We start from the raw sequence: 26,348 nt of genomic DNA on the forward strand, positions 1-26,348 counted from the left end.
ACCTAGTTTCCTAACATGCAATACTCAAAGTATCAGAGATGTTGAATTGTGTTAATGTGTATTGTTGCATAGAAGATCTTATGTATCAGTCTCCATTTCATTCCAAATATTATAATGGTGTTTGTAAGTGTATTTCTATAAGCATATATAATTACAGGATCTATATACGTATTAATTGCTTAAATGTATAGTCCATCCCAACTGCATTTTGTGAACAGGTATGTTACACTAACCATTTTATAACTGTTGGCAAGTAGAGATTAAAATGACTATAACTACTATCAGGCCCTGTTTCTGTAACTCAAAAGAAGATGGAATTGTGATTTTGCCAATTCTCACTTGTCTGACATATTACAACTGATGTTCATTTCTCATGGGGTGGGCAATCTACATACAATGCTCTACTCAGAGATATTTTGGCCTACTCTGCTTTATGATGCCCTGGTCTCCTCAATTCAAACAATTGATGGAATGAGTGACACCATACCAAGTGCATGTCTCAAATATTTGTGAAAGCAAAAAGAACAGATGATGGATAGAATGCTGAACTATGCAAACATTCACCCCCAGTCACAAAGATCTGGGTTCAATCCATCATTGTTTTGCCCCCCACATTATCCCAGTTTGGAGCCAGCCATATGCAAATCAGTCTTGACCCTGCTCCCCATGGGAGCAGTCCAGCTCCAACTGCCAAGTCAGGTCCTCCCTGGACTGGAAACAAGCATCCTGAGACCGGTTTCAGGGTATCACCCCTCATCCGCCGGGCTATCTTAAATCCAGTGGCATGGGGAGCATGGGACCCATGTCTGGGTATACCCATCCCACTTCGGGTGACAAATGCAAAAAGAACAATTCGGGCTGGACTGTTCTCACGGGAAAAAGTTTGTCAACCCGTCTTCCCTCAGTCATCCCTCGGAAGCCTCCCTGAAACTTTGATCCCAACTTTCTGACTTTTTTGAGAGTAAGACCTTATGCATTGTAGAGCGTTTAAAAGCAGCTGGATCCTGTAACCACATGGACTCCTCTGGGCTTGAGGGCCTCACCAGCAACATTAGTGAGTATTTTCCACTCAGAGACCAACTTTTATCCAGATTGCCCCATTACCTCACGTCATGGATGGAATTGTTCCCATTTCTTTGGAGAACTCTGAAAACGCTCTCATAGCCTGTACATCCCACTCCTCAGATTATCCTTGTCCTTCCCAGATTTTAGCTGACAATTCAGCAGCTATGAATTCTACCCTCAATTCCCTTTTAAATGATTCTCCGGCCAGACTATGATCCCTAGCCTTGGGAAAATGGCCATGCTATTTCCATTGTTAAAAAAGCCCATGGTGTTCTGGCCAGTTGTGCTGGCCAGTTATAGGCCAATTTCTTTGTTGTCAGCATTCTCTGAGATCTTGGAAAAACTGGCTAAGATCCAACTTTCTAGATTCCTTGACATCAATCAGTTGCTGCATCCATCACGATCAGGCCTCCCCCTAGGGTACAGCACTTAATCTACATTGGTTGAGATTTCCGATGCGATTAGACTAGGTAGACAAAGGGAAGAATGCAGCCTTACTGCTATTAGATCTTTCAGCCGCATTTGATACAGTATCCCATCCTATCCTGATGCAACATCTTCGTGACATAGATATAGGTGGGACTATGCTGTCTTAGCTGAGCTCTTTCCTCTCCAGCAGATGTCAGTCTGTATGGATGCTTTATTTCATTTCGGACCCCAAACCTCTCAATGTTGGTATTCCCCAAAGTTCTGCCTTAAGCCCTGCATTGTTCTATATATATATATATATATATATATATATATATGTCCCCTTAGGCAACCTTGGTAGGAATCCTTTTATCTGCAGGTTAGCTCTTATGCTGATGACACACAGATTCTTCTGACTTGGGATGGTCGCATCTCTATTGCTCAGGACAGATTTTTATTTTGTCTGTCATCAGTATTTCAGTGGATGAGCTTGAGTAACCTTCAGTGCAGTACAAACAAAGTGGAAGCGATGGTTTTTGACTCCTCTTCCCCTCTCTGGGATGGTGGGATATGGCCTAGCTTTGTACCCTCTCCCTCCCACTCCGTCCACAGTGGTGTGGAATCTGGGTGTGAAGTTTGATAACAACATGCCTTTTAAACCTCAGACAGAGAGCACGGACAGGACATGCTTTGGTCTTCTTCGGCTTTTGAGAAAATTTCTGTTCCTGCTTCCATCCTCCTGTCAGAAGACAGTAATCCATGCCTTTATTATATCACAGCTAGATTACACCAATGTACTATACTGGAGTCTCCCTTTGTACCAACTTAACCTTACAATGACAAAAATATCTACTTGAGGAAGCATGGATATGTTGCATGTATACAATATTTAGCTGAGGATCATAATCATGTCTCACCAAAACACACATACAAGTGTGTTTTCATAAACCATCTTTATTCCATTGTACCAACAATAGGATGGCATAATGTCAGAAACACAGCAAATCATTCAGGACAGCAAACATCTGTGCCAGTGGTCACATTTTCAGTTGCAGACCTTAACAACATGGAAAGAGGGGATACATCTGACAATTCCCTATTGAATAGGCAACATAAAATTGGTCTATGTCATCAGCTGGAGCCATATCGTCTAGCTCACAAATGGAATTCCACATCATTAACACCAATAGACAAACATCTGGCAGTCCTACATTTTCGGATCACAAGATCATTCCAATCCATTGTTCCAGTATCTGGTGGAATGTCACAAACACATTCCTGTGGTGTGCCACAAGCACTTTGCCCTACAATGTGGAGACCCATCAACAGCTACATACACTTTACACACAATGAGGATTAAGCCAATGTGAAGGGAGAATAGCATGATTTGGCTCCACAACATTTTGCTGGAGCACATGATGGCACACATATTGCATTGGGACCACCACATCACAAGGAACAAGTGGAATTTATTCCCCATAACTTCCTTCCTATTATTGTGCAAGCTGTCTTGGTACAGGATTTGTTCACCCAAAGTCTGTCTCTTTCATTCCCAGGAACAACCCATGTCCCCTTTGTACTTACAAACAGCATCACATTCCTGCATATGTCACAACTCTGACATTCGCAAATGAAGATGCCATGGTTAAAGTACCTAAAACAGACCAAAACAAAGAAAATAGCTATCAAATCATACAAACAAGACAATTCACATAGTCAGCTTCTGGAGAACACAGTCCGTGACAAACATCAGAGCAATCAAAGCAACACAAACAATATGACAATGTGTCAAAACCTTGTTCAACAAACACCTTTCAATAGGATTTCCCAGCACTTGCACTTCCTAATATTTTCCCTTAACATACTCCTCTCATCATCACAAGAGTTGCTATAACAGTCAAAGCTATGACATTTGACATAACACTTACACTCATGAGAAGACGTTGTTGATGAAATCTTGATGCAAGTCAGCTTCTTCACCACTTCTATCACCATATGGCATTTCAGACTCCTCACTGGCAGATCATTGTCTCCATCTTCTGCGATATAAGAAATGTTCCATTGCAGGGTGGTATTGTAAAGCATGCAGCAGATCATAGTTATTTGACACGTCTTCCCGGATTAATAGAGGAGGGCTCCCCAGTTTTGTCCAGACATCTGCATCTGGCCTTCAGGAGCCCAAAAGCCTTCTCCACTGGCCACCCTGTCCTTCCATGGGCCTCATTGAAGCGGACTTCCCCTGGTGTTGTTGGATTCCTTAGCAGTGTCAACAACTATGGCTGGTTAGGACAGGCTGAGTCTCCTAGATAGAAGACAGACATAAGTGCAACAATAAGTTTCAGACTTTCTGAATATAGTACCTGACATTAATCACACAAAGTTAGGACAGATTATACTTGGAGGCCCTCTCCGGTAGTAGTTGTGACATCAGCTGGGGTGTGGTATTGTTCTGCATTAGAAGGGAATCACGGGTTGAGCCAGGGAACCGGGCATAGTTGTTTAAGATATACAAAGCCGGTAAGCAGACATGTTGCAGATTGATAGAATGGAAATGCTTCCTGTTACAGTACACGTTTTTCCTGGCTTGCAGTGGTACTAAGGCAATATGGGTGCCATCAATGGCTCCAACCAGTTGTGGTAAGCTTCACATTGGCTAAATCCTCACGTCTGGGGGACTGGATGTAGCTGTCAATGTGTCTCATCATTGCAGAAAGCAAGTCTTGTAGTACACCACAGAAACCTGGTAGTGACATACCACCAGAGATTGCCACAGGGTATTGAAAGGAGTGCAATTCTGCCATTAGTTTTACTATTGGTGTGAAACATATGGTATTAGTGTTGTGTGGCAGGAGATCAGGCTCCAACTGGTGACATAAATCCAGTATGGTTTGCCTACTGAAACAAAACTTCTTGATGATGTCCCTTTCTTCCCTGGTCTGAAGGTCTGGAAATGGAAATGGGCGGTATACTTGAAGCTGTCCTCTTCTCCCTCTCCCAAGGAACCTATGTATGAACTGAAAACAGTATAAGAACTTTGGCCACAATGTCACAATGTCTACAGTAATATGTGTGAAGAGTAAGCCAAAACTCATGTGACAGTACATAACTGTTCTGGATTGCAATATATACATATTACTTTTATATTGTATATTGCAGAACATCCATTACCAGTTCCCATCTTGTCCATGACATGTGTTTCGACCATTACTGTATAAATAATACAAATCAGATATATTATTTGCAACTTTTTTTATTTTGTTTTGGACAAACTACTGTCAACAGCAGTCTACACTGTACCACACTAATATAGTCTATATGCACAATAGTGCACTAGACACATGAAAAGTGTAGTAAAATGTAAATGTCATTCCATTTGTACATATTTAAACATGTAACCTCTCATTTGGATGGATAGTGACGCAGTTAACAGTCAACAAAACTGTATTTGCAACTGCAAAAATGGCGGTTGTCTCACCTTGCATATTGGGCATTGTGCATATGACACAGCCGGCAAAGGTTGACTGTGCAGTAGGCAGTTGACTCCATGATGGACACAGCCTTAGGCTAACATTGGTGTTTGTGACGGTAGAGGGCCAATGACTGTGTCTGTATACACTAATGACTATGTACGTTGCATACATGTACGCCGTGGTTTGGTTTGAAAAATACCTCTCTTGCCTTCCGATACTGCTGCTATCAAGATCTCCTATACTTTAGCTGCTGTTTGCCACCTCTGGAAACAATCATGGCAGCTAAGCAGGTGAGAGGGCCCCTGCTGTCTCTGCAGAGGAGCTGGAGCTTCTGGCTGATGAGGTACTTTCCCTGCATGGACAGCTCTATAGCTCACCAGAAGAACAGGTATCTATCGTACATACATATGTTACTCTGTTATACTCTATCATTTCCATTCTCACAGGCTACAATGTGCCTCTGAGTTCCAGAGTTAAGTCTGATTCCTGTTTTTGTAAAAACTTTGTGTTCCTACATAAGACAATCATGTCAGGGATTGTCAAGATCATACATTATACCATTGGAATGTGTGAGGTGTGGAAAGCCCTAGATTGTACTTGTGGTGCATGTAGACATCTATGCATGTATACATTTCACCGTACCTATGATATATTTACTACTCAGATCATGCTCACTGTGCAAACAAATGTATAGCCTTTACAGCATGAGCTGTGAATGTATCCTGTAAAAATCAGTGGAGGATGATGTTAGGTATGCGAATAGTCCCCCACGTCACTCAGCCTAGACCAGGGCTTACAAAACTGTTGTCTGGGAGCTAGCAATAGCTCACAGACCACATCAGAGCACCACATGGCCTTGAGGTCACGTATTGGATGACCACAAGCTAAACTTTTTATGTATTGAATTGGTGGAAATGTGATGAACCGTGGGCCAGGCTGGGGCAGAGTTTCTGTGGAAATACAACTGATGCACAGTAAAACCCCTGTAGACCTGTTGTTAGACCGGAAAGCCTTAGGGTGGTCACCCCCACATTTTTGCCTGCCTCCCTCAACTTTTTTTACACTGTTTTTGCTGGTTTTAGGACTCTGCGCACTTTACCACTGCTAACCAGTGCTAAAGTGCATATGCTGTCTCCCTTAAAACATGGTAACATTAGTTCTTACCCAATTGGCATATTTGATCTATTTATAAGTCCCTAGTAAAGTACACTACAGGTGCCCAGAGCATTTAGATTGAATGCTACTAGTGGGCCTGCAGCACTGGTTGTGCCACCCACATAAGTAGCCCCTTAACCATGTCTCAGGCCTGCCATTGCATGGCCTGTGTGTGCAGTTTCACTGCCACTTCGACTTGGCATTTAAATGTACTTAAAAACCTTAAACTCCCCTTTTTCTACATCTGTCACCCCTAAGGTAGGCCTAGGTAATCCAAAGGGTAGGGTGCTGTGTAGAAAAAAAGGCAGGACATATATCTGTGTGTTTTATATGTCCTGGTAGTAGAAAACTCCTAAATTTGTTTTCCACTGCTGTGAGGCCTGCTCCTTCCATAGGCTAACATTAGGGCTACCCTCATAAACTGTGTGATTGGTAGATTCTAATTAGGAAGGGGTAAACAGGTCATATCTAGTATGGCCAGAATTGCAATACAAAATCCTACTGACTGCTGAGGTTTGATTTTATATGACTATTTTAGAAATGCTACTTTTAGAAAGTGAGCATTTCTCTGCACTTAAATGCTTCTGTGGCTAACAGCCTGTCTCCAATCAATGTCTGGGCTGGGCTGGTTGACAGCTCCCTTGTGGATTTCACCCAGACTACCACAAACACAGGATGCTCACAACTGCACACATCTGCATACTGAAAGGGTCTTCCTGGGCTGGAAGGGTGGAGGGCCTGACACTTACATTTCAAAGGACAGTGGCCTGCCCTCACGCAAAGGACTGCAAAACCCCCTACTGGGACCCTGACAGACAGGGTTGTACTGAAAGGGGACCTTGTGCACTTCAAAACCACTCTTTGAAGTCTCTCCCACTTCAAAGGTACGTTTGGGTATATAAACTGGGTCCCTGACCCTACCAAACTTCCTGGGAAAGAAACTCTCAACCAAAACCTGCAACCTGCCAAGAGAAGCTGCCTGGCTGCCCAAAGGACTCACCTGGACTGCTATGCTGTAAAGGACTGCTGCCTTGCTGTTGCCCTGTTGCCTTGCTGGCCTCTGGCTCTGCTGAAAAGTGCTCTCCAAGGGCTTGGATTGAGCTTGCCTCCTGTTCCTGAAGTCTCAAGGCCAAAAAGACTTCATCTCTGCAAGGAAACTCCTTGTGCGGCAAAAATCAATGCACAGCCTGCCCGAATCGATGCACAGCCTGTCCAGCGGTGAGAAAATCACTGCATCGCCAAACCAGAACAACGCAGCCAAGCTCCCTGAGTGGAGATCGATGCAGCGCCAACGTTGTGACCGGAACTTCAACGCAGCCTGACTTCCTGCGAGGGGAACCAATGCGGAGCCAGCCTTGCAGCAGAAATTAAGCCGCATCATCCACCGGACTGACACAACAGCTGTGACTTCATCCTGCACACCCAGCATTTCCACGCATCGTCCCTGGGTATCAAAAGACCCCCAATCGCAAAGAGGAATCAGGCCTGCACACCTGAATTCACCCACAGGTCTGTTTTCACTTTTCTATAAGCCATGCTTGCACTATCCAGGCCTATTTCACATGTGACACGTTAACAGTGTGGATAGTTGGTTACTTCAGAAGAGGTTTTAATACATTCAACCAATCAAACAAGAAATACAGTGGTATATTGATGTTATGCCTGCAACAGTGCCACATATGGCAAAAGGTGTGTCCTATGGTGCCAGTACACACCACCAAACCCAATCAGATGTAGAATGATATCACATTAAGTAGTCCACATGTCCACACATCCCAAGACAGGAAGCTCTCACTGACACACATGGCATCCCTTTCTTAGTGACCTAAGTCTTACAAGGTAGTCTATACTGTGGTAAAAGGCTCAATGGACCATATGCATCAAGTCAATGGGCCTAGCTGTAAAGGTGTATGTGTAATAATGCACAAGTAGTGTACCCTTCAAAACCACACAATGGTGTGTCATGTTTCATAGTAACTCACCGCATAGTACATGTAGGATGGTCCAGGGCTACATGATATTAGTGGGTTGGCTTAGTCAGTGTAGAATAGCAGTCAGCAGATGACTACAAAAGAGTGTATTCATTAAGGGTGGGCAGAACCTATGGAGTTGTACTCCGTGGAATTCTGCTGAGTTGTATAAAAACTCTGTGTGGTTCAGCGGAGTCCCCCAACTACAGAAACCACATTGGATAGGAGAATATATATTACTGCTCATTGGTTCTGTAAGGTAAAGCAGTGTGATGTTCATGGAGAGGTGTACCCAGTGGGGACTGTAGGTGGCAGTAGTCGCCTTAAATGGGTCTGAGTACCAATTTTGCACATTGTAGAAGTCACTCGGGTTTATACTTTGGAGTCTTTATAGAGTGAAATCGGATGTCAGCTTCACTGAACACCTCACCCAAAATACCAGCAATAAAGCTCATATAACAGACAGGCTCTTTCGGGCAGTGCAGCAGCTCTGCTTTATACACACACAGACACACATGCAAACACGTTTTCCAAAACTTTGATCTTTTCTGCACGGACCTACTGTTTTGGGGACAAATAAGTATTTGTCCACAGACCAGGGCTTGTCAGCACATGGAAAGAGTGGCGTCTTTGCTGCTGGGCACCGGGCATAACAACGTAAGCTAAACAAACGTGCTACCACCAGTACCTCAGCTGTAGCCAGACTTCATAAACCGTGTGAAATGCAAAGCAAAGAGAAAACACTTAGGGTCATATTTATACTTTTTGACGCAAAACTGCGCTGATGCAGTTTTGCGTCAAAAAATTTAGCGACGGCTAATGCCATTTCTTTGGGCTGCTCGGGGGTCAAATTTATACCTTGATGCACGGCGGCGCAAACCACTGGTGTGAGTCATTTTTTTCACTCAAACCAATGTGTCACGTCATAAAGAAAAATGACTTTAACGCAGAGAAAATTACTTTGATCAGCTTTACGACGTCGCAAACCGGAAACGTGCCTTTTTTTGATGCAATAGCATCAAAATGCGGCGCAAACACTTCAAAATGTGCAAAGAAGAGCCAAAATGGATTCCAGATGCTTGGACAGACCCCAGGAACATGACAACAGACCAGGAACCAGCCAGGAGGACCCACACAAGACCCAGAAGAGGGAGAAGAAGAAAAGAAAGTGTTGGTTCAGTGCAGAGGAGCAGGAAATACTGGGGAAAGAGGTGAAGGAACACCAGCACCAACTTTTTGTCACCTCAAAAATGCCAATTAGTAGGAGAGAGGCAATATGGCAACAAATTGTTGACAAGATAAACAGTGTGGCAGAAGTACGGAGAACAGTCATCAAGTGCAAGAACCGCTGGCATGACTGCAAGCGCAGGACAAAGGAAAAGATGGCCAGGAACAGGAAGGCAACACTACAGACTGGAGGTGGGAGTCCAGCACCACAGGAGGCCCTGGACCACATGGAGGAGATGGTGGCGGCCGCCATCCCTGAGGATATGGTCACAGGGATTCAAGGACAGGACAACGCAGACTACCAGGTCACAGATGCAATGTAAGTCGCATGGGGAATTAAAATGCACAAATGTTAACTGTAAGCAGGGGGGTGGACATACCTACTACACAATGCATGTAAGTCATGATATTCAGGGAGTGGAATGGGTAAAGGGGCACAGCATGGAGGCATGGGCTGTTCAGAGGAAACCTGGGGCACAGTACTACACTACACCAACAACCTTTTCATGGGAGGTAAAGCCAGCCCAGGAGGGTAGGGTACAATGTAAAACTGGCCTGCTGTCACACGACAGCTGGTATTCTTCCTACATGAACTACGGCTCAGTTAACAGTCTCAGGCCATATCCGCAAGTGGAATTTAATATTGGCAACAGTTGCCACTACCACCTCTGCAGTGTGTGCAGGTCAAGTAGCAGTTACGTGCCCATGGATCAAACACACCCAAATTAGAGGGTTCAGGATGACAACTTTATTAATCCCCTGTGATCAATACAAATGTGCTAATCCTGTCAAATGTGAATGTCCATAGTTGCTACAAACATCAGCCATTGTCATAAACATTATCAGGTACACAGCACTAATTTAATACCATGCTCCATATGTCAGGGTCCACCCTGTGCCTGGGTCACACTAGTTCCAATGACAAAATGCAACATCCCAACTGTTATACTGCTCAGGCAACAGCATTGAGGGGGAGAACATATGTCACCGGCTAGTGAAATACACCCACACAGTCAGAAGAGGAAATGGAACACTGCTAGGACCATCAGTGCAATCCTATGTAGCACACATTACCCAACATCAACATTACACACTACCAATGCTGACATATGTAGTGTGCCATGACAATGCTATACATAGTATATGCTAGGTCTCAGCAACATATAGCCGGATGTGAAATATCAGAGACTGAGGCAGTTCAAGATTGTTAAGTGTGGTGCAAGTGCCATCAGAACACCCACAGCCAGTGCAAAACCTCACCATGACAATGGAAGTAGACGGAGGGTTGAGTAGGACAAGAAGGTGGCAATATTCAATTTCGGCAGAACCTACACCTAGAGGATGTGATGCTGACAAGTCCCCAAACTGACCACAGTACATGTGACATGCAGGTGGGGCATAGGCCTGGGAGAATGCTAATATTAAAGATAGGAACAATGAACAGGCTCCAATATCACAATGTGCAACTAATAGGAAGGCAAGCACGTCACATCACAAATGCCACAACACAGACACACTAATTGTTCAATATCTCATTGCAGAGGACGATGGCTTTCCTGGGGATATGCCTGTCCTGGACTTCCCTGATGACGAGCTGACAAACATCAGCCATCAGACCCTCCAAGATGTCCTTGGAACCCTGCAGACCCCACCTTCGGTCGCAAGGTGGAGCACAGATACAGCAGCCATCACAGAGGACCCACCCACCACCCCAATTGTACGACCTGCCAGCTCCAACCAAGCTGAGGACTCTGACGACACTGGCACCAGCTTTGAGAGGATTGTAGTTGGAGTGCAGCTGGAGCTGGCCAAGGAGGTACGGGTGGGGATGGAAAATATGGCAGCCAGCCTAGAGAGGGTGCGTTTGTGCATGATGTCATGCACGATGTCAACTGCAGAACAGGTAGCAGCCATGCAAGGGTGAACATCAATCTTGCAAGAACTTGAAAAAAGTGTGAAGGAAATCAGCACAGCTGTAAGAGAGTTGACACAACACCTCCAATAACAAACCTTTCAACGCATGCATGAATGCAATATTGACCCCCTCAGGGCTGACCTGGCTGCCTACCACAGTGATGTGTCTGCTATTCTTAAGAACTAGCAGCTCCTCCTTGCTGCAGAACTGCCGTTAATAGCCCCAAAGTTGACAGCTACCGGGATTTCTGAATCCACGTCTTCAAACACTGAGGTGTGTGTTGCCCCTTCACACCCACCACCACCATGGGCAGTGGAGACAACACACACATCAAAAGATGAAGACGTGGAACAGATCACCTTCACCGAAAGAGTACCCAGTAGCACTAGTCCCTGCCACCTGGCCACTTATAACCAAGGTCCTGTGCTTTGTAACCTGCCAGTCTTACAACAGCTGCTCTCAAGCACTGTTTTCCAGCCCACTGTTTACCTTGTCACAATGCCCTGTGATTGTCTCTCACTACCTCATTGGCAATTCATGTCCTTCTGCACTCTATGACACTTCACCCCAGCATGTCCAATGACATGTCCTTTTGTACTTGTGTAGGATCACAATGGAAGGTGTCACACTAATGGACTCACAATCATGGACAATGTAAATATAGCACTACAGCACTTTAAAATAAATAGCACTTACACAACCACTTTGTCTCTGTGTAATGTGACCCATCAACAGTGAGGGAGATTAGTGATGTTTGCCTCGTGTCAATGCCCATGTAATGTCAATACAACTGCCCTGAAAGAATGTTGGCTGATAACTATGCATTGTGGTCTGGATTATACCATCATCTACCCTTCCTGAAGGTTAATTCGGAGGTAACTCGAAACTATACAGTAAAATGATGTGTTGGACAGAATAAGTCTTCTGAAAGGTGTCACAGTGTCCTTTCTTCGGGATCTCCATGCTGCTTAACAAAAGGCCCACCTCCCGGCGTCACCAACTCAGAAAGCTATGATGAAGCCAGGTGGGGGGAAGGGAATTAGGGAATGGAACTGCAGGGAGAGAGATCTGAAAAGAAACAGTTAAAACAAATATGCATATATTCATTCATAACAGTATAACTCACCAATAGACTCTTGAATAAAGGCGTCTCATTGATATCAGAATGAGACCCTTCGTGAAATTGGGCCAAGCCCCTCCTTTGAATCATGGAACAAGAAAAAACTATAACCTCTGAACCTAGAGATGGCACGAGCTTTGGACTATGGTCATACTCTGAATATCAATCATGTAACAACTATGCATTCATAACTTAAACGTTTGATCTCAGCCTAGGAATTCTCAAAGACTTAAATATGTATCTCACATATTATGCTTTCCAGAAAACAATGAAACTATAATTTGCTTATCTCTGAAACGTTTTCACATTTACTATCTAATGCCTGAAAGTTTTACTCATTGACCTTGAAGCGCTTTGTTCGTTGGGCAGAAGCACCTTGCTTGTTGTTCATGAAATGCTTTGATCATCATATATGAAGTGCTTTGTTCATTATGCCAGAGAGCACATTAACTTGCTTTGTCTGAAGTGCTACGCTCGTTATGCAAAGGGGCGTTTTACTCATGTGGCCTGAAGTGTTTCGTTCCTCGTGCCAAGACTGCTTTACTCATGTGGCCTGAAACGTTTTGATTGTCGTGCCAAGGGCGCTTTACTCTTGTGACTTGAAGCGCTTTACTCGTTGGTGCAAGGGGGGGGGCGCTTTACTCAAGTGGACTGAAGCATTTTGATCCTCATGCCAAGACCGCTTTACTCATGTGGCCTGAAACGCTTTGATTGTTGTGCCAAGGGCATTTTATCATGTGGGATGAAGCGCTTTGATTGCCGTGCCAAGGGCGCTTTACTCATGTGGACTGAAGCGCTTTGATTGCTGTGCCAAGGGCGCTTTACTCATGTGGACTCAAGCGCTTTGATTGCTGTGCCAAGGGCCCTTTACTCATGTGGACTGAAGTGCTTTGATTGCTGTGCCAAGGGCGCTTTACATGTGTGGCCTGAAGCGCTTTGCTCGTTGTGCTAAGGGGCGTTTTACTCATGTGGACTGAAGCGCTTTGATCGTCACGCCAAGGCCGCTTTACTCTTGTGCCCGGAAGCGCTTTCATTGTCGTGCCAGGAGCGCTTTATTCTTTGAACTGTAAATGCTTTTTCTCGCTGTGCTAAGGAGCACTTTACTTTTGGAAATAACAACTCCCTTCAAGATTGGGCTCATCAAGACCTTACCGCTATGAGTACGACCTACTCATATCTGAATTCACCATGGAAACAAAGATATTCTGATTTGCTTTCAACCTGCCATGCAGGAAATCTGCTCTTCTTCAGAGGAACCCCCAAGTGGTCTGGCTGCATCGAAGTCTTCAAAATAGTGAGCAGTGTGCTTGGGTGTGGCAGGGCTTTATAGATCTGCCACACCCCAAGATGGCCGCTGCCTCTAGAAACCTGGGAATTGTAGTCCATTCATAGAATAGCACTGTTAAGTGCATCTTGTCCACCAATGTAGTGACCCAGCAGCTACATGAGCTTTACCATAGGGCAAGCAATGCTGATGACCACTTTTAGAACAAGAGGGGATGACAAGTGGTGCGCATGAAGCGACGCAAATACGAGCAGCGGAGTTTCATGCGGGACCTGGACTGCGTACAGCTTTATTCCTGAAATTACACCCCTCTCCAAAGCGCGGTCCAGGGCCCGGCTTATCAGTATGGAGAAGATGAAAGTGTTGCACCAAATGTGGTGCATGGACATGTCTTGCAGGTTCCCATGAGTCATTTTCCGATCCGTATCCCTTCCAGGACACTAAGGGGGTCATTCTGATCCTGGCGGTAAAAGGCTCTTGCCGCCGGTCAGAAGTCCGCCATTCTACCGCCGCGGCCGCGGCAAACCGCCACGGTCATTCTGACCCACAACTTCAAAACCGCCAAAAACCCGACATCCACGGAAGGCCGCCTCATCAGTGGTCAGCGATAAACTGGAGATGACCAAACCTCCACCGTCACGCCAACACGCCCATGCCATTATGACCCACGAATCCACGCGGCGGTCTTTCAACCGCGGAATTCCATTGGTGGTACACACCACCGCGGTCAAAATACACACACCTTTACAAAACACAGCCGCATTGGACAATTCTAAATACACACACCTGATACACATACACACACCACACCCACACATCCAATCAACTATAAAACACACACCCACATCACCCACAAACCCCCACTACTAGAAATTCGGAGAGAAGGCGAGAGAGAGAGAGAGAGAGAGAGAGAGAGAGAGAGAACAGCTAACGCAAACCCCAACACACAGAGGAACACAACATCATCACCCACACCACATCCACGCACAAAACACCACACACCACCACACACACCACACTCATCACCACAAACACCACCCCACATCACCCCATGGCACCCCAAAGACACCCCAGGTTCTAGGACCAAGAACTCAGGGTAATGGTGGAGGAAATAATCAGGGTAGAGCCCCAGCTATTCGGCACACAGGTGCAGCACACCACAATAGCCAGGAAGGCGGAGCTATGGCAAAGGATCGTCGACAGGGTCAACGCTGTGGGACAGCATCCCAGAAACCGGGAAGACATCCGAAAGCGGTGGAACGACCTACGGGGGAAGGTGCAGTCGATGGTGTCAAGACACAACATCGCTGTGCAGAAGCTGGCGGCGGACCCCCACCCACTCCACCCAAATTCACATCATGGGAGCAAGAGGTCTTGAACATCCTGCATCCTGCGGGCCTCGCTGGAGTAGGCGGAGGAAAGGACTCTGGTAAGTCTAATCCCAAATACTTCACCCCCCCAACCACCAGCATGCCAACCCGCACCCCCACCCTCACCCCCAACCCCGCAGCACACTTCCACCCTGCCAATGTCTCACCAGCACAACCCACCCAACACAACCCCAATCCCTGAATGGCAACACAAACCATGGACACCCATCACCCAAGCATGACCACTGCACAGACCCAACCCACCCCCCAAACCACCCTCACAACTCCTCCCACAAGGGAATGCCAGCACTGGGGGACAAGGGCACCCACAAATCGCACGCCATGGCACACACAGAAGCAATAACCATACTCTTTTACCCCTGCAGGGCCCGAACGCCAACACACCGGCCAGGAGGGTCCAGATTTGTCCATCCCCGCCCCAGAACAGGCCCCCAGTGATGATAGCAGCTCTGTCGACCTGGAACCTGATGACCAGCCCGGACCATCGGGGACCTCTGGACAGTCGGTTCCCCACACACAGATACAGGCCGCAGCAGACCCAACCCCCTCTGGGAATACCAGCACAGCTCCCACCCAGCGGGCCCATGCCACTGTCTCCAGGACGCGTCAATCAACGGTGTGTCCGCCACTACAGGGCACCCAGGCTGACCCACCACCCCAACAACAACAGGGACCTGGGGGCAGTGGTAGTGGGCACACCGTCCAGGGGACAGAGGCCCGGGGAAACAGGGCAACTGGGAGGGCTGCTGTGCCAGAGGGGGTTGACCGGCCCAGGGAACCCACTCTCTAAGAGGCCCTCACCACCATCATGGGAGCATACCACCGCTCCCAGGAGACGATGGCGACGGTACTGGCCAGGTTCCAGGAGATCCAGGCACAGCAGGAGGAACGGTACATGGGGTTCAGAGAAGAACTCCGGCACATCGGGACCGCAATGGGGACCATCGTCCTGGCCCTCAACCAGATAGTCACCACATTGCGGGACCATGTGGCACCCCAAAGGGCCCCTGTCACCAGCCCGGACGACGAACAGCATACCACCTCCGCCGGCGCAAGTGGACAGGAGGCCCCCACACCCCGACAGGCCACCAGAACCCCACCTCCTGCTGAAGATCAACCACCCCGCAAGCGGAACCTGAGATCACACAAGAAGACAGAGTAGGATGCCAAGACCCCCGCCAGCCTAAGATACACCCTGATGTCATCCCACTGTCCCACATTGGCACCCTGTCCAACCTTGAACTGCCCCTGCTCCATCCTTCCACAGGCATATGGACATCGCACCTGTGCTACTGAGAACTGGACTCTGCCATGGACATGACTCCACCCCCACCCATCACCGTTTTACTATCACGGACCTATACGCAGCACTTAAAATAAATCACCAATTTCACTTCAAATGTCAGAAGTCTGCTTGTATTCTTTACAAATGTATTACACATAACGGTGCAATAATGTTCTTTTACATTGTGATGACAACATACCAGTGTCAAGAAGCATTAGTCCATGGGCAAACAAAGCAGAAGTCACGCTGTGGGTCATACAGCTCTGAAAAGGGAAGGGAAAGTCAAGAATCAGTTAAAAGGAACTGGGGGGAAACACAGAAAGTAGAGATGCAGGAGGCCAGAAGTAAATGTAAAATGGCGTGGGTGATTCTTACCTGGGTGCTACTGAAAATACTGTTGTATAACTGTGTCCCTGTTGTCCGTGTCGTACCCGTCGTCTTCCTCCTCTTCACTCTCCACAGGCTCCACAGCTGCTACAACACCACCATCTGGACCATCCTCCTGCAGGAAAGGCACCTGGCGTCGCAATGCAAGATTGTGAAGCATACAGCAGGCCACGACGATATCACACACCTTCTTTGGTGAGTACATGAGGGATCCCCCTGTCATATGCAGGCACCTAAACCTGGCCTTCAGGACCCCGAAGGTCCTTTCTATGATCCTCCTAGTTCGCTCATGGGCCTCAATGTACCGTTCCTCTGCCCTGGTCCGGGGATTCCTCACTGGGGTCAATAGCCAAGGCAGGTTGGGGTAACCAGAGTCACCTATTAGCCACACACGGTGTCTCTGTAGCTGTTCCATCACATAAGGGATGCTGCTATTTCGCATGACATACGCGTCATGCACTGACCCAGGGAACTTGGCATTTACATGGGAGATGTACTGGTCAGCCAAACAGACCACCTGGACATTCATCGAATGGTAACTTTTTCTATTTCTGTACACCTGCTCATTGTCTTTTGGGGGTACTAAAGCCACATGGGTCCCATCAATGGCACCAATGATGTTGGGGATATGTCCAAGGGCATAGAAATCACCCTTCACAGTGGCCAAATCACCCTCCTCAGGGAAAACAATGTATCTCCGCATGTATTTCATCAGGGCAGACAACACTCTGGACAAAACCTTAGAAAACATAGGCTGAGACATCCCTGATGACATGGCCACTGTTGTCTGAAAAGAGCCACCAGCCAAAAAATGGAGTACTGACAGAACCTGCACCAGAGGGGGAATCCCTGTGGGTTGGCGGATGGGGGACATCAGGTCTGGGTCCAGCTGGGCACACAGTTCATGTATAGTGGCTCGGTCAAGTCGGTATCGAAGTATAATATGTCGTTCTTCCATTGTCGACAGGTCCACCAGCGGTCGGTACACGGGAGGATTCATCCTTCTCCTCGCAAGTCCCAGCGGACGGTGCCTAGGAAGGACAACATGGAGCACAGAGTCAAGCAACCCTCAGGTTCGTTCCCACAGCTTGCACATTACACGATTCGCTATGCATTGAATGGCTTGTATGAGTGGCAATGCAAGGCCTAGGCCTGGGTGACGCAGTAGAAATCAGGCCATGTGGGCCCTTGAAATGGCGGCTGCCTGACCTGTGAAGTGTGACAGTGGGATGTGAGGTCACTGCGCTGGCGTGGCTCACCGTGGCGGTAGGCGGTCAAAGACCGCGGCGCAAAGCAGCATTGGTTAACATTGAACCCTATGGGTCTCAGGAGCCAATGACGATGTGCGCCGGCGGTCGCGGTACGCACCGCTGCGGTACCCACCGCCACGGGCGTGACCGCCATTTTCTATCTGCTTAATCACTTGAGACCTGATCATCCACAGGAGAGGACCTATACTGCAAGTGCTGCTGTGACCTCGGTCTGGAAGAGACAATGGCTGCTGCGACTGGGGAAAGGGCCCCTGCCTTCACTTCAGAAGAGTTGGAGAAACTTGTGGACGGGGTCCTACCCCAGTATGCGCTACTCTACGGTCCTCCAGACCAACAGGTAAGTACACTGGGTGCACGTTGAATGGGCTATGCCTGGGTCGTGTATGGTGGATGTAAGATGGTGGGGTGGGGAGCGAATGAGGAGTGCAAGGCACGACAGATGAGAGCATGTGCCACATGGCAGGGATGGGGAGGGGGGGGCAATCACATCTAACATGCAGAAAAATGTTGAAATTTCCTTTCCCACCCCGTACATGTCAAATAGGTCAGCGCCAATCAGAAAGTCGACATTTGGCGTGCCATCGCCAAGGAAGTCCGGGCCCTGGGGGTCCACACAAGACGGGGCACCCACTGCCGAAAGAGGTGGGAGGACATCCGCCGCGGGACCAGGAAGACCGCTGAGTCACTGCTGGGGATGGCCTCCCAACGTAGGAGGGGTGCCAGTCGTACCTTGACCCCCCTGATGTCCCGGATCCTGGCGGTGGCCTACCCCGAATTGGATGGGCGCGTGAGGACATCACAGCAGACACAAGGGGGTGAGTACCAGCACATACTGCTATCTTTACGCGCAGTGGAGGTGTCTGGGTGGGGGAGGAGGGCTGTGGGTGACATTAGGCCAGTGCGCTTTCTGTAGTGTAGTCCCCTCCTTTAGGCATGGCCCTGTGCCCCCGCCCCCCACCTCTGTAGGGTGCCAAGTACAGCAATCCATGGTCCTGCCTCACCCATGTGCGCATATGTTGTCCATAGACCTGTTGGCCTAGTCACAAGTACTGAGTAGTGTACCCCGATTGCGCGGCGTAGTGCATGAGGCTCCTGTGTCTGTCCTCTCCGCCAATGGTGTTGACAATGCATGCACTCAACCTGTTTTTATTTCTCCCCCCACCCTTTTTCTTTGTCTTCTTGTGCATGTGTGCATTAGCATCATCAGGCGGAGGAGAATTGGCATCGGAGCACGAGGGAGCTGCAACTCACAAGGCCCCGGTGGGCCATGGTACAGACACCGAGGTCACCAGTGATACGGAGGGCGAGGGAAGCACCACAACGGGGACCCGTGGTGACACCAGCGACACCGACACGTCCTCGGAAGGGAGCTCCCTAGCGGTGGCGGCAACATCCGGGCCCCCCGCCTCTACAGGTACAGCCGCCACCCAGCGCACCAGCTCCACCCTCCCAACAGCCCCTCAGCCTTAGCTCCGTGCCCGCTCGCCCAAGAAGGCGGGCATCTCCTTCGCCCCAGGCACCTCAGGCCCTGCCCCCGTTACCCCTGCTGCCCTCAGTGCGGAGGTCATTGACCTCCTACAGACCATCATTGTTGGGCAGTCTACCCTTTTGAATGCCATCCAGGGGGTAGAGAGGGAGGTGCATCGGAGCAATGCATACCTGGAGGGCATTCATTCGGGTCAGGCTGCCCATCAACGATCGTTCAATGCTCTGGCCTCAGCACTGACGGCAGCCATTGTCCCTGTTTCCAGCCTCCCTCTTCTATCTGCCTCCACCCTGTGTCTGTCTCCTGTTCCTCAGCCTATCCCATCCACACCATCAGACCAGCCTGCACACACCTCAACACCCAAGGGCAGCTCATCCAGACATAAGCACCACAGATCACACAAGCATTCACCCAAGCAACACCCAGATGCAGACATGCCAACAGTCACTACCACCCCTGTGTCCCCCACCTCCTCGTCTCCCTCCTCCCTCCCTGTGACGTCTCCACTCACACCTGCATGCACCCCACCATCAGCCAGTACTTCCATCACCAGCACACCCTCCAGTACAGTCCGCCCACATGCAGTCACCACCCCCACTGCCATTTACACATCCCCTGTGTCCTCTCCCACTGTGTCTGTCACCCCCTCTTCCAAGACACACAAATACAGGCAGCCACCCACCCAACAGCCAACCACCTCACGACAGCCTACGTCACAAGCACCTGCACCCAAAGACAGCACACCTGACTCTCCTACAACCACATCCTCCTCCTCCACTCCCATACCCACTGCACCTACCCTTTACATTGGTCCTAAAAAACTTTACCTCTCCAAACTTAACCTCTTTGCCCCACCTGACCCACCCCCTCCATCTGCTAAGAGTCCCAAGAGCACCTCAGCCACCACCAGCCCTGCTTCAAGTGTCACCGTTGTGCAGGGGTTTTGGAGTCCACCCTTCCCCAGCACAGATACATCGGCCAGCATCAAGGGAACAGCCAGCCCCCCCCTGGGAAGAGGACCCGTAAAATCAGGGGCCGGCGCGAGAAGACTGACACGGCTGCCCCCAAGGAGCGAAGTCCTGGGCCCTCACCTGCCACAACATCCAGGGGAGGCAAGGGCCAGAGAGCCGCATCGAAGGAGGGCAAGGGCAGCAGGGCGGAGAAGTCAGCCAGCAGGGGCGCGGACCAGGAGGGCCCCACAAGCCCCATCCCGGGTGTGAGGGAGGACACCCACGGGCCCAGGACTCCGTCACAGAAGGGTCCAGCAACTGCACGGTCGGACAGCGACTAAGCAGGGAGTCCTGGCCAGGTCTGGCTCCCTGGGATGACTGGACAAGCACCGCTGAAGAGGGCCCCGCCGTGCAGAAAGACACCGTTGAAGAGGGCCCCGCCGTGCAGAAAGACACCGCTGAAGAGGGCCCCGCCGTGCAGAAAGAAACCGCTGAAGAGGGCCCCGCCGTGCAGAAAGACACCGCTGAAGAGGGCCCCGCCGTGCAGAGAGGCACCGCTGAAGAGGGCCCCGCCGTGCAGAAAGACACCGCTGAAGAGGGCCCCGCCGTGCAGAAAGACACCGCTGAAGAGGGCCCCGCCGTGCAGAAAGACACCGCTCCGCTGGGCCCTTCCTGTCAAGCACCGCTCCGCTGGGCCCTTCCTGTCAAGCACCGCTCCGCTGGGCCCTTCCTGTCAAGCACCGCTCTGCTGGGCCCTTCCTCTCAAGCACCGCTCCGCTGGGCCCTTCCTGTCAAGCACTGCTCCGCTGGGCCCCGCCGTCTCAAGCACCGCTCTGCTGGGCCCTTCCTCTCAAGCACCGCTCCGCTGGGCCCTTCCTGTCAAGCACCGCTCTGCTGGGCCCCGCCGTCTCAAGCACCGCTCCGCTGGGCCCTTCCTGTCAAGCACCGCTCCGCTGGGCCCTTCCTGTCAAGCACCGCTCCGCTGGGCCCTTCATGTCAAGCACCGCTCCGCTGGGCCCCGCCGTCTCAAGCACCGCTCCGCTGGGCCCTTCCTGTCAAGCACCGCTCCGCTGGGCCCTTCCTGTCAAGCACCGCTCGCTGGGCCCTTCCTGTCAAGCACCGCTCCGCTGGGCCCCGCCGTCTCAAGCACCGCTCCACTGGGCCCTTCCTGTCAAGCACCGCTCCGCTGGGCCCCTCCTGTCAAGCACCGCTCCGCTGGGCCCCGCCGTCTCAAGCACCGCTCCGCTGGGCCCTTCCTGTCAAGCACCGCTCCGCTGGGCCCTTCCTGTCAAGCACCGCTCTGCTGGGCCCCGCCGTCTCAAGCACCGCTGGCCCATTGGCAGTCCCGGTTCTGTGTTGGGCAGGCCTTCACGCCGCACTCTGCCCACCATGGCTCCTCCATGACCAGTGGTCTCTGTAATCCACCTGATGGACTGTGGCTTTGCACTCCCCAGGATGTAACAGTGGGCAATCCACCCACTATAGAGACTTGTGAGACTGTGGCTTTGCACTCCCCAGGATGGCACGGTGGGCAATCCACCCACTGTAGAGACTTGTGAGACTGTGGCTTTGCACTCCCCAGGATGGCACGGTGGGCAACCCACCCACTGTAGAGACTTGTGAGACTGTGGCTTTGCACTCCCCAGGATGGCACGGTGGGCAACCCACCCACTGTAGAGACTTGTGAGACTGTGGCTTTGCACTCCCCAGGATGGCACGGTGGGCAACCCACCCACTGTAGAGACTTGTGAGACTGTGGCTTTGCACTCCCCAGGATGGCACAGTGGGCATGGTGGAGCCTTCGTGGATCTGGCGTTGTGGACTCATGTGGCTGAGGTGCCCCCCTTCCCTTCCCCCTGAGGTGCCTGTTGTTTTGTCATCTGATGCCCCAGCAGTGTTCTCTCCAACGGACTCAGGTCTCCTGTGTGGGCTTTGCCCATGTGTTTATCCACTTTGGCCCACGGACAGTGGAAATTTAGGTGACTGTGCAGGACTTATTGCCTTTCTTACTTGTTATTTTACTATTCGTATTGCTATTTTACCATGACTTCAAAGAACCTCTTATATACATAAATGTTGTTTCTCACTTTAATTATGTCTTTGCATTATTCCGGGGGGTTTGGGTGGTGTCACTGTGACTTGGTGCTCTGCATTGGTGTGTAGATAGTTGGGGGGGGTCGCATATGTGTGTGCCCGTAAGCTTTCCTCCTCCCCCCTCCCCTGTGTCGTAGGTGCAGTACTCACCGTTGTCGTCTGCGCCGGCGTTCGTACTCGTGGTAGATGAGCAGGTAGACAATAGCCGGTAGGATGTGTAATTCGGGCTCCATGCTGTCCTCCTTCCTCGTGGAGTGTGTATAGGTGAGCGTTTTCCCGTTCGTAGTCTGTTTCCGCCGTGTTTTTATCGGCGGGGCTCCCGCCCCGGAAAAGGTGTCGGATTGGTGGGTCGTGATAGGGTGGGCGGTACATTGTCTGCCGCCTGGCTGTTGGCGGTGACCGCTGAGCTGTTTGTCTGTCCCGCCGTGGCGGTCGGAGTGTTAAAGTGGCGGGCTGTGTTGGCGGTTCCCGCCAGGGTCAGAATACCTTTTTTTTGACCGCCTGCCTGTTGGCGGGTTGGCCGCCGCTTTATCACCGGCCGCCAGGGTCAGAATGACCCCCTAAGTACCAAAGGGAAGATACATGATATCTGGAGTCTAAGATAGATCGCATCTCATACTCCCAATGACCTTGGACTAATAAAGGAGCAGGTTGCGTGACACTTGGGGGTGAAGCAGGTTTAAGAAGTGAAGTGTGAAACACCGGATGAATTTTCAAGGATGATGGCAATTTTAGTTTATATGTTACAGGGTTCACTTGTCAGAGAACTTTATAGGGCCCTATGAATTTTGGATGAAACATATTTTTATTTTTTAATACAAAGTTTTTTGTGGATAACCAAACTCTATCTTTGTCTGTATACTGAGGACCAGGCTGGTGCTTCTTGTCATAGTGCATTTTATATTTTGTCTTTGCTTGGTGCAGATTTGTTTGCAATTGTGAATGTACCTTTTTCATGTGTGTTAACTGCTGGAGTGGTTTGAGTAGAAGCAGGTAGCGTAACTGGCAAAATGTGCGGATGACGCACATATAAACCATAAAAAAGGAGTTACGTTTATTGAAGAGTGGTGAGAGTTGTTATAAGCCAGTTCTGCAAGCCACAAGAGATCCAGCCTAGTTTTAGGAGACTTTGTTGCATAACATCGTAAGTATTGTTTTAGAATTTGGTTTAGTCTCTCTGTTTGACCATCCGTTATTGGATGATAACTAGTGGATAAAGTCAAATCAATTGGTAAAGCCTTGCACCATTGCTGCCAAAAATGTACAGAAAATTGTGTACCTCTATCAGAGAGGATGACTCTTGGAAGACAATGAAGGCGAACAATGTTTTCTAAGATGATAGTTGCTAAGGTTTCGGAGGTTGGGAGACCTTTACATGCAATGAAATGAGCATATTTGGTAAGACCATCCACCACCACTAAAATAGTTGTAAATTGCTTTACTTGAGGAAGACCAGTAATGAAATCCATAGAGATATGTTCCCATGGATGATTGGGAATGGGTAGAGATATCAATAGTCCTTTAGGCTTGCTATGTTCGCTTTTACATCTTACACATACTTCACATGATTGTAGCATTTGCTTTAAGTCATGAACAAATGTAGGCCATCAAAAATACCTTTTCATGAGTTCTAGTAGTTTTTGAGGATCTGGATAACCTGCCAGAGGATGACTGTGCAACCAATGAAAAGCTGTCTCTCTTAACTCCTCAGTAGACAGGAATACTCGAGATTCGCGTAGAGGTAGGCCTTGTTGAATGGACCTTTTGGTGTCTTGTTGTAACCACTCTTGCCACTTAGTGATGTGAAAATGATTATGAATATGATCAAAGAACTTCTCAGCTGCTATTAAACACAACACTTTTGAAGGCGTTATAATTGGCATGGGTTTTTGTTCAGTATGTGTGATCTAAGAATCTTGTCTAGACAATGCGTCAGCCTTACGATTATCTACTCCTGGTCTAAAATTCACTATGAAATCAAATTCTGCAAAGAATAGCATCCATCTCAGTTTCCTGGGAGTTAGTAGCCTGGCAGAGCTCATAAATGGTAAGTTTCTATGGTCAGAGTATGCAATTATGGTGTGTTTTGCTCCCAATGGATAATGTCTCCATTCTATGAAAGCATTGCGAATTGCTAATAATTCATTTTCTGCTATGATGTAATTCTGTTCTGTTTCATTCAGTTTTCTTGACACATATGCTATGGGTGCAACTATCCAGTTTCTCGATGACGTTGGGATAGGATGGCCCCAACAGCGACATCAGATGCATCGGCTTCCACAATTAATGGTTCCTCCTCATTGGGATGAGCTAAAATGGGAGCTGAAGTAAAGGCCTTTTTTAACTCTTGAAATGCTTCCTCTGTCTCTTGGGACCAGTTGAAGACGTCCTTTTTCCTTAGCAATTTGGTAATTGGTGCTACCTTTTGGGAGAAGTGATGGATGAAGCGTCAATAAAAATTCTCAAAACCCAAAAAACATTGGATGTTACGTACTGATTTTGGTGTGGGCCATTCAGATACAGCTTGAATTTTTTTTTCAGTCATTTGCATGCCGTCAGGTGTTAAAATGACTCCCAAAAATTCAACTTCTTTGGTATGGAATTCGTATTTACTTAAGTTGCAAAACAAATTATGGTTTCTTAGAGTTTGCAATACCTTTTTTACATGTTGTTTATGTATTTCTTCAGAGTTTGAATAAATCAATATGTCGTCAATATAAACGATGACAAAGATGTCTAGGTATTCTCTCAGAACATTGTTTACGAAATATTGGAAAGCTGCTGGGGCATTACATAGACCAAACAGCATCACTATATACTCAAAGAGACCATAACGAGTCTTAAAAGCAGTTTTCCACTCATCTCCCTCTCAAATTCGAACTAGGTGATAAGCATCTCGTAAGTCAAGTTTGGTGTAAACAACGGCAGATTTTACCTGGTCTAACAAGACTGGTATGAGGGGTAGTGGATATTTATTTTTAACAGTGATCTTGTTTATCGCTCTAAAGTCAATACACGGTCTCAATTCGCCATTAGCTTTAGGTACGAAAAATAGAGGAGAAGCTGCTGGAGATCGTGATGGCCAAATTAGCTTGTTGGCTAAGCATTGATCAAGGTATTCTCGTAGGACTTGATTTTCTATTTCTGATAATGCATAGATTCTACAATTTGGTATATTGGTGCTGGGTACATAGTCGATCTGACAGTCGTACGGCTTGTGAGGTGGTAAGGAGCTCGCTTTCTTTTCACAGAAAACGTCAGTATATTCTGAATACTGTGGTGGCAGATCAATTTCTTTCCCAACTGCAGTAGCAGTAGAGTGTTGAAGATTTCCTTCTTTATCTTGTCTTGGTTGAAGACATTTTTTTACACAAGAGGAAGAAAAAAAATTCAAAACCTGGTTGCGCCAGTCTATGCATGGATTGTGTAACATTAACTACAGCATTCCTAAAATAAAACCATATTGGGGTGCTTGGATTATATCGAAGCAAATTATCTCACAGTGGTTCTGATAATGGGGGGCTCCTGCCAATTCACTACCATCAACTGCATCAGCAACTTCAGGAACCTTTTTCTTGACACTAGGTATATGCAAATCTAGTGCAGTTTGTTGGTCCACAAAATTTCCTGTTGCCCCTGAATCAATTAGAACTTTTACATTATGGTGGTCATTACAACCTGGCGGTCGGTGTTAAAGCAGCGGTAAAACCGCCAACAGGCCGGCGGTAAAAAAAAATGGAATCACGACTGTGGCGGAAATCGCCAACATAGACAGCCACTTTAACACTCCGACCGCCACGGCGGTACAAACAAACACCGTGGCGGTAACCGCCGACAGACAGGCAGAAGACAAGGTTCCGCCCACTGTA

This window comes from Pleurodeles waltl, chromosome 2_2 (genome assembly GCF_031143425.1).
Source record: "Pleurodeles waltl isolate 20211129_DDA chromosome 2_2, aPleWal1.hap1.20221129, whole genome shotgun sequence".
NCBI classification, from domain to species: Eukaryota; Metazoa; Chordata; class Amphibia; order Caudata; family Salamandridae; genus Pleurodeles; species Pleurodeles waltl.